Source organism: Lupinus angustifolius, chromosome LG09 (genome assembly GCF_001865875.1).
Source record: "Lupinus angustifolius cultivar Tanjil chromosome LG09, LupAngTanjil_v1.0, whole genome shotgun sequence".
Taxonomy (NCBI): Eukaryota; Viridiplantae; Streptophyta; class Magnoliopsida; order Fabales; family Fabaceae; genus Lupinus; species Lupinus angustifolius.
Window position 1 is genome coordinate 16582984 of NC_032017.1, and position 11121 is coordinate 16594104.

At 29.6% G+C, this 11121-nt stretch overlaps 1 non-coding gene across 1 annotated transcript; it reads left to right on the forward strand.

Moving 5' to 3' along the window:
• TRNAA-CGC lies at positions 10491-10563 on the forward strand. The gene has a single exon. It is a non-coding gene; the product is annotated as a tRNA-Ala (tRNA).

Sequence of the window (11121 nt, forward strand, 5' to 3'; positions counted from 1 at the left end):
ACGATCAACATTAACTCGTCACCTATTATTTCTTAAGTTGTTAGGGAGGGTAGGAGTGGTAAGAGTTGGGGTAACTAATGTATTTTAGTATCATAGGATATAGGTTTTCAAGTAGGGCTATTTTAGACTCCAAGTCAATAATGGACGAGCTAATAAGGGTATATTTGTAACTTGGATTTTGAAGGGAATGTGGTAAACCCATAATTACAAAGGTGTACCAAAGAAGAAGGAAAGAGAGAGAGGGAAAAGAGGAACAAATGCAAATGGGTTAGTTACACATGTCTCTAACAAATTGGACACGTGGCAGCAAGAGAATGGAAAGGAAGATTTTGAAATCATAAGAAAAGGTGAAGAAGAAGGCACAGTGGGGGAATAGAGGGAGGCAAATATTTGGTGAAAATGAGGAGTGACCACTCTCACTAGAGTAAAAGGGATTATTCCCATAGCACTGTGTATTTTCTTTTATGCACTTATTTTTATGACATAATACCTTGCAATTTTGCAATCTAATATTGGAAGTAATACACTAATTGTATGCACAAATTCTATTTCATCGGTTCTATATTTGACTTAAGTTCTTCTGGTATATATCAGAATGAAAGGAAATGAAAGCTTAAGAATCATAAAATACACTTGTAAAATGATTATGAAGACTTCTCATTTATTTCCTTCCACTACAAAATTAAACTCACAAATATACTCGAAGTGACTTTAGGATCCCAGACTTGATGATGGGAAAATTTAAAAGCATATTCGACAAAACATTAAAAGAAAATGACTTTAATCAACTCAGCATTACAATAGTACCTCCAAAATTAATGACATTAAAATTTCAAACATATTAACATGCAGAGATTTAAATTCATCACACCTTAGATAACACATTTCTCATATGCATCGAGCCCATTATGATAGCAAGATGTCTATATTATGGTTTATTAGCAAAATTCTCTCTATGCGGAGCAGCAATCATATCAACGTTTTTATTGATATCAACTTCAGAGAGGTTAACAACACTAATCCAAGGGAATTTAGCTTATATTCTCTCTCTTAAAGCACATACAAAAAGGGATCAGAAGATAGTAAAACGTTAAGTGGAAAGTCATTGTTGGACCATAGTACTGTGTATTTTCTTTTCTGCACTTATTTTTATTGATATTCTATTGTGTATCTATCGACAATATTATTGGGGCTTTTACTCAAAAGATTTCATGCATATGGGAACATATTTGTTTCATACATATACATTAGTGGATCTATTGAAAATAATTTTATGGAAATAAGAATAGAAGATTGTGAGATATACGGTAAGATATATTTTTGCCTATATATTATTTTATTTGTTTTGGGCAGTGAACCCATTGGAAATCAGAATGAGCGTTAATTTTGGGTGAACCCATTGAATCTAGTGAATTTACTTTTGAATTGTGGTTCCTTTATGAGTACTTTCAAACATAGATATTACTATTGGACCAAAAATATTGTCAATATTTTATTTTCTGTCAAATAATTTCCACAATGATGCAGTTGTTTTCTTCAGACTTAAGTGATGTAGTGAGAAATAATAAATAAATGGTTGCATAATTTTTTCATGGTTTGAACTTTCAAGTAATAACTTGTGAGAAGATGGTTAGACGATTGAATTGACATCATTTACATGCTAGGGAGAGTTTGCAATCTAAACCAACTGCCTATGCATTAATTATAAAGTAAAGTCGTCTAAAGATTATCTCTGGTGTTGGGATCTGCCGTCGTTGCTAGAGCACTTTGAGTACCCCGGAACCAGAACCAATCTCGATGGTCGAAATGTTTTGTGTTGACCTGGAGGTTCGGATGCTCAAAACTCCATTATTATTGTTGATGTAAATTCCTTTCTGCAACATATAAAATTATGTACTCAACACAACTAGAAATAAACCTATTGCACATATATGTGGAAGTATGTCTTTTCCAAAATATGCAGCATCACATTATGTTGTTGAATCATAACTGTTTCCTAGCCCGAACTGGACTGTCCCAGTCTCGAAAGGTAGGTTGATGACCTTGCCTCCCATAATCTGTGCTAGGAGAGTACATGTCATCCATGCAGCATATTTGCCGCAATGGTATAGACTTTTCATTTTGTCGTCTTGAAAATGTAAATTCTCGTCCACAACCTTTTCCACTAATTTTAGGGACGGTTGCGAAGAGGACGAAGAAAGTGAGCATCAGTTGAAGTTGTTTGTGGTCCACAATGTGAGTGCTCAAGTTTTTCATTGCAGAAAATGAAATAGCGATTGTTATCAAGATTGTCATTACGGTAATGACAATCTTGATGGTTTGTGGTAGTGTGGTGTTGGGAAGGCTCCACATCTTCAAACTAAGAGTGGGAATGATGCAGAAGCATATGTAAGCAGTCGATAACATATACTTGTATATGTCAATCATTTTCTGAAAATAAAAATAGAAAATTGTGAGTTACATGGTAGAGTATATTTTTGCCTATAAGCTACAAACAAAATTTAATGGGGGCAAGTGGCATATGAAATCGTCCTTCCAATCACGACCAAAACACATCACGTTTCCTTGCTGCGCCGGTTTAATGAGTTCCAAGTTTCATCTTCACCATCCTTTGATGGAAAGAAGGTGGATACACTGGTTGATACAAACGGGAATGTGCTCATGAATTTGGAGTTACATGCCACGGAGAGAGTCTTAAAAGTATACAGGCAAAAAGAAAAAAATCCATGAAGAGAAAAGTACAGAGATGAGAAAGTAGTTGTGGATGGGAATTATAAAGGGATTTCTGAACCCATTAAAGTGGGCTATCACGTGCCAACAAAGGGAGTTAACAGCCCTTTTCACTCTGGGTCGTTAGATGTGTCGCTGACTTCATATCTGTTGGATGATTTGGACACAGTTGCAACATTATTGAAGGAGCAGTCCTTGGACAGTACAACACGCTTCCCAATGAACCGTGCAGTCAAAGTCAATGTTTGGCCAAACCCAACAACCCTGCATTAATACCTGAATCAAGATCATATGTCCTAAAAGTTTTCCGTTCTCATGTATCAAACTAATCGTATCTCACCAAATTATACCAAAATATTATTTTATATATTTTTTTAATTTTCTTTTTAAATGTGTCAAATTTCTATTAGATTGGGATACAATGAGACACCAAAAAATGTACAACCTATCCCTATTCTTAGTGTCCATTGAAGGAGTGTTTTTTAGCGCCAACTCAATCACAACCATTGGATGATACGTCTTCCCTCTCACTGTGATAATAACTCAGATTCACTCATTAATGTTGGTGCATTTGAGCATTTATGTGTTTTCTGAGTTGTTGATAATTGTTGGTAAAGATACAAATCCTATTATCTAGTGAGTGCGTTACATATATTCATATACTAATAACTAGTAAGTTACTCGTGCATTTCGGTACTTTTTAACTACATGATTAAGAACATATATATTATATCTATATTGTTTTGTTAAGATAAGAAACAACTTCAATTTTTTTTATTTTGAAATTGATATATCTTTCAAAATTCAATAGTCTTCATTGTTCAACCTCACAAATATTAAATATACACAATATCATATTATGGAAAAACTTGATTATATGATTAGAAAAACCAAAAATTGCAAATGTATTTAAAAATTAATGAGTTAATAAGTTGAATTTTGGCCCTCATTAGTATTACACATATTAATAGAATCAGAACTATTATATTCATTTTTATTACATAATATCATGAAATTTACAAATATTTGCTTCATATTAAGAAGTGATTGAATTGAATTATAAATTTTTTTATTTGGAATTAAACTAAAAAATTCATTTATTTGTTCAATAATTTCAATAGTTGATGCAAATATTATCCTTGGTTATAAAAATTCTTCATTTTTAGCGATCTTGTAGATCTAGATAAGTACTTTGAAGTTTGAACTATGACATCTATTGTATTATCAAAATTAACAAATGTATATGTCATTAGGCATGGAATGATGTAGATACGAGAATTATAAAGAAAAAATAAATAATATAATTTAACTAATACATCCTAATGATTATGTTTTTTGTGTTAGCGATTATGTACAATTACAATATTTTATTATAATATTTTCAAATTGTATCATTGTCTTGATTATATGTTTTCGTCCATATAATTTTTCTACAATAATATTTTAATGATATGTAGGGAATGATACATGACACATAAAATGAATAAATGATATTAATTGAGAATGTTTTAATATCTATTTAAATGTGTAATTACTACATACTCAATTTACTATAATTAAAATATGTTTTCAAATTTTCCTAACAACTTTAATATATAATTTTAAAATAGAAATTAAATCATCATAATTAAGAGGGTTAAAAATAGAACTTAGGTTTTTTTAAACTTACTACTCATCCTAGCCATCAATTCTAGAGAAATTCAATGGTTTGATTTGGTGAGTATATCTAAACCATTAGTTATCCTTTCAATTGATGGCTAGGATGAGGAGTAAGTGGAAAAAACTTACTCTTGAAGTATCGAAGTAAGTCTTCACAACATAATTAGTGTCCTAAATTCCTTAATTATAGGAAAAAGAACATTTAGGAATTATCAATTTTTCTTCTAATTAATATTAAAAATAATTATTTTTATGAAATAAATTAAATATCAAGAGATCTCTTTATTAATTCTAATATCATAGTTCACTCTATTAATAAATATTGGATTTATGATATTAAAGTTTATAAAAATAATTAAATGAGAATGTTTTAAAATCTATTTCAATAATTAATATTAGAAATTATTATTTTTAAGAAATAAATTTAATGTCTATCATTTTTATGCCGGACATAATAACAAAAGATGCCCTTATTAATTGTAATATGATAACACATTCTTTCAATTAATAATAATTAGTATGTTAACATTTGTTGTGGGTGATAATTAAACCTTAAATCTCATTCACTCCATCCCTAACAATCAAACCACATTGTAACTCATTTTTTATTGTTTTAAGTTTGCTATGGGTGAGGCTCGAACCCACAACTTCATCGAGTTCATTCCTTAAACTCTTTCACATTAACCACCATGTCATCATACGACTCTCAAACATCGTTATTATTGCTCCAAATTCTTTATTTCGTTATTAATGCCCCAAATTCCTTGATTACAAAAACGTAAGAGAACTATCTACATTTCTTATAATTAGTATTAAAAATTGTTATTTTTATGAAATAAATTCATTATCTATCATTTTTATGTGAAGTCAATTTTCAATAAATTTCCATATTAATTATAATATCGTAGTTTATTCTTTCTATTAGTAACTAGCAAGTTACCCGTGCATTTGCACGGGACGGTATTTTTTTGCCGCATGATTAAGAAGACATATTACATGTGCATTTATGATTAAGAATATGTATGTTTCTTACATTCGCATGACTAAAACCATATATGTTACCACTGTATTCATATTGTTAAAAATATTAGTTATATATAAAATCATACGGTTTAACTGTTTAAATCGGATAAACTTAATATGGGACCTCTTCTGGTTTAACATCTTGCTCGATAAAAATACACTTTAAATAACATATTTATAAAATAAGAACAAATCTACAATGATGAAGTTAATGAATGAAAAAATCAAAAAAATACACTTTAAACAACATATTTATAAAATAAGAACAAATTACAATGATGAAGATTTAGTATCGGGATACAGAAGCCATCATATTAAGTTTAATGAAATGAAGATTGACAAATAAAACATTGGATTGTAGACATGTGAGAGAAGAAGAGAGAAATATTAAATGAAAGGGAGAGAAGAATATGGAATATGAAATAATAATGGTGGAGAAGTAATTCATATGTGAAAAAGGATTCAATCCCCCTTATTGTGAGATGTAATTTTTTTATAGAATAAAAAACAAATGAGCTCATTAATTATTAGAATTAAATTGTACAATGAACAAAAATGAATGATTGACATGTTTTGGAGGGAAAGTTTTGATTGAGAGATTGACACATGTCATGAGGGACCTTGAGTTTTGATGAGAGGTTGACACATGTCATGAGGGCTTAAGAGATTGACACATGTCATGAGGGAGCTTTAGTTTTGATGAGAGGTTGACACATGTCATGAGGGCTTGAGAGATTGACACATGTCATGAGGAGCTTTGATTTTGATAAGAGATTAACACATGTCATGAGTTTTGATGAGAGGTTGACACATGTCATGAGAGCTTGAGAGATTGACACATGTCATGATGAAGTTTTTATTATTATATAGGTAATAGATAAGATTAGTTTTCTACTATTTATGTTTTAAAATTGATTAAATGATATTAATTGATAACATTTTAAGATCTATTTAAATGTATAATTACAACATATTTCATTTATGTATTTAAGATAATTTTCAAAATTTCATAACAACTTTAATACATAATTTTAAAGTAGAAACTAAATCATAATTAATACATGTTTATAACGAATGATTTACGTTATATTACATTATAATTTATAATAACTGTTATTTCTAATATGTTTTGATTTATGTTGGTAACTGATTCTTTCTATTTTGTAACTGATTCACAAATTTATATTTATATTTCTGTAACTTATAAAAAAAGTCAAACTATTATATTTCTTCATGAGTTTTGAATCATATGTTATATTATTTATGATACTCAAACAAAATGAAATATAAATGAAATTAATTATTATTGGACTATTTATTAATTATAATTCTACAAATTTATATACATAATTAACATTGTCTAAAATTTAGAAGCATAAATAATTTAAACAAAATATAAATCAAATCAATTGATTATCACAGTCTAAATTTATTAGTTATAATTCTACAAATTTATGTTCATAATGAGTATTGCTTAAAATTTGGAAATCATAAGTAAATTTGTATTAACTGTTATTTCTAATATATTTTGATTTATGTTGGTAACTGATTCGTAAATTTATATTTTATTTCTATAACTTAAAAAAAAATTCAAACTTGGAAGATGTTATTCCGTTTTCCTCATTGGCCAACGACCAAGAAAATAATTCGGTTTCAACTTTAATGCCTAATTTTAAGGTGACTCACAAAATAAAAATTTATTAGCATTAAATTGGGAGATGTTAATCCGTTTTCCTCCTTGATCAACGACCAAGAGAATAATTCAGTTTCAACTTTAATGCCTAATTTTAAGGTGACTCACAAAATAAAAAATCTAGGCAACAAAAAAATGTTAATAAAGAGGATATTATTAGCATTAATTGAAAATCATAAGTAAATTTATAATAACTGTTATTTCTAATCTGTTTTGATATATGTTGGTAACTGATTCTTTCTGTTTTGTAACTGATTCACAAATTTATATTCTACTTCTTTAACTTATAAAAAATTCAAACTATTTTATTTCTTTATGAGTTTTGAATCATATGTTATATTATTTATGATGTTCAAACAAAATAAAATATAAATGAAATTAATTATTATTGCACTAATTTATTAGTTATAATTCTACAAATTTATCTACATAATTAACATTACCTAAAATTTAGAAATCATAAATAATTTAAACAAAATATAAATCAAACTAATTGATTATCACAATAAAAATTTATTAGTTATAATTATGAAAATTTATGTTCAAGGATTGCTTAAAATTTGGAAATCATAATTAAATTAAAAAAATATAAATCAAATAAAAATGAAGACATTATTCTTCTTCATATATATGAATGCTAAAAATTGAGAAACAAATAACAAATACATTTTATTATGTTGTTGATAATTCAAACAATACAAATTTCTAAGCAAACAATTAAATAAGGTAATGAGGTTTAAGTAAAATTTCCAAGACAACAAATATTGAGCCAAGATGAGTGTATTAAACAACATATATAATAAAAATCATTGAATAGAGAAAATAAAATAAAACACTCATAAGTGATTGAATAACTAATGATGAAGCAAAAAATGAAGTTACCAATAACTAAACATGATTTTTACCCTATTTTAGAGAATGATACACTCTAGGTATTTATGAGAAAATTAACTTGCAGAGATGTTTCAGTGGAGAAGCAAACTATAAATAAAAAAAGAGAATGATAACAATGAGATAAGATGAGGAGATAAATATATTATTAACAAAAATAAATAGACAAATAAATGTAATATTGTAAGCGAATATATGTATAATACAATGGAGATTGCGTACATACCATACAAATGTAATAGGTATTGAGGAGATACCTTTGCTTATCAGACGCTAAAGGAGAAAATTGTTGGAAGAATATATCTACAAAATAATGAAATTAGTGAGAACACATCTATAATATAAGGAAATCAATAAAAAAATATACAAAAAATCAATGATAAAATAAGAGCAGATCTACAAAATAAACAAAAAAATCAATGAAAATGTAATAAAAAATGCATTTTAAAGAGGATGATTGAAAGAGAAAGAAAGATGATGATAATGAAGAGACATAAGGAAATGAATCTGGAGAAAAAGATTGTTGAGAGAAAAAATGTTGGAAGAGAGAGACATAGACCTCAATGACAATTCAAAATGAAATTTAAGATGTATCCATAAAAATGCAATAATTGTCAAGAAAAGACAAATATTGTGTGAGAAGCTACACATGATTACTATGTGTTCTTTATCAGAACACAAGAGTACGGACAATGGTGAGTCAGATGTTGATGAAGAGGTAGGAAGCGATCGTCAAGGTGACTGAAGGCAGCAAAGAGTTGGACCGCCGGTGGAGGTACCTGAAAAGGCTCTCCGACGATCAAGTCAGTATATGAAGTAGAGAGTGAGTGACAAGAAGAATAATATTAGAGAGTCTAGGAGTTGAAGTTAAGATACTTCCTGTTGGTGGGTACTCCTATTTATAGGAGTGAGAGTTGACCTTGGGCTCTTGGCTGGTGGTGCGACGCGTGGCCGACCAAAGGTGCTGTCTGGAGCTGCTTTTCCCATGTCAGGCGGCCTGTTGGGTCGTACACTGTGCCCTTCTTGTCTCTTAGCCTGCTCTGCAACCCGTCTGTTGCGCTGGCAGGTAGGTTGGTGGAGTACGGAAGGCATGTTGTCTCCTGGGTCAACTTCGGTGGTCCCAACAAATGGGGCCACCTCGGCGTCTAAACATGACCTTTGGTTCGCCGGATAGGAACACTATGGAACCATTCAAGAGGAGGAAAAAATGAAGGGGGATGACATGTGGCAATTGATGAGTTGACGTGTAGGAGAAGATGTCATGTGACAATTGATGAGGTGGTGAGAGTTTATTTTGTTAAATAGTAAACAAACTAAATTAGTTACCTGATCTACTAGGTAAAAAGTCTTTTCCAACAATACTCCCCAAAACTGAAGATTTCTAGGGACTCTGCAACATAAATAAATAATTAAAATAACAACAATAATCAAATCTTAATTTCACTCACTAAACACATCAAACTATACCATGCAATGTCATAAATCATGTCTAAATATAACTAGAATGCATTAAAATTATATCTTAGGAAAACATGAATTTATATATAAAATAGATAATGTAAGATGAAATAAGAGAGAAAATGAGAAAAGAGACCTGAGCACCATCAACGGCGATAGAGGGAAGAGCGTCTCAGAGAGTGGACAATGCATTTTCTTGACGGTGACCACCGAGGGCGGTGCATGCTCTCTCTATTTTGTTCACCAATTGCATCACATTCTCTCTTAATTTAACCTCACTCAGTGTTTATGGTGAACCATGAAATGTAGAATCAGAGTAAGAAAAAAAGTAACTTGTTCAATGTTAAAATTTTCAATGTTTGTTTGTTTATTAGAAAAGTTCATGACCTTTTATTCTTGTTTTCAGAGATGTATAGAAAGAAAATGTATATTACTTTTATTGATTGAATTGCTTAATGATTTACAAAGTCAAGCTTTCCTTTTATAATAGGAAGGAAACCAAGAAAGCAAGAATACAAAGTAATAGCCTTTAACTAACTCTAAACTAACTCTTAACTACACAAGCATAATGTGAAACATGTGCATAATTGCATTATGCACGTCTGATTATATGAAACAAATACTCTGCTGCATAAACCAATGCCAAAACAATGAGATTGAGTAAAGGCATTTGTGCTTGTGGTGCTTGTGGTGTCAAGGAGTAAGCACTTGATGTCAAGGAGCAACTTAGACTACTACTGGCCATATTCTTCTAGCACTTTCTTCCAGCTTCCTTCATGTTGATGTGTATTGCTTGTTTGGATCAATGAAGTGAAATGTAGTTACCTAAAACATGTAAAGACATACTAGTTAGTTCATATAATTTATTATTTATCCTCACACTCCTTGATCATGGTAAAACTGAAATGTAGAATCACAATACAAGAATAGCATGTTGAAAATTTTCAACGTTTGAACGACCTTTTCTCGTTATTATGTAAATTATATTATTTTCTAATAAGCCAAAGATGTTTTATATTGGTTAAAATATCAAAGTGGGGATGTAGCTCATATGGTAGAGCGCTCGCTTCGCATGCGAGAGGCACGGGGTTCGATTCCCCGCATCTCCATTGTTTTTTATTTTCTTCTAAATCTTAAAGTAATTAAGATGTATTTTAACGAGGCCACTGTTATAATTTTGATGAGCGGTAAAGTGAAAAGCTGGAATAAAGAATCCTCAAAGGCTACTACAACTTTGGAGTATCGAAATATTCTCCATTACCATTATTACATATATGCTTGTTTTACCAAAACAAATTACACATATGCTTGTTTTACCCAAAAAAAATTACATATGCTTGTTTTACCAAAAAAAATTGCATATGCTTGTTTTACCAAAAAAAAAAATACATATGCTTGTTTTACCAAAAAAAATACATATATGTTTGCCTCCCTATCAGATTGTCTGTTTGATTATTATTATTACATCTAGAGTGCATACCCAATAAGTGCATAAATAATTTCATGTAAAGTAATTTGATCCTAAACAAAACTGAATTAGTAACAGCTAGTAAAAGTCAAAATAATCTTTATTGAGTGTTATAAAACATACTAAAAAGAATTTATTCAACATACACTTAATATATTTTAGAAACATTTTAGATTTTTTATTTTTAAGAGGCTGAATC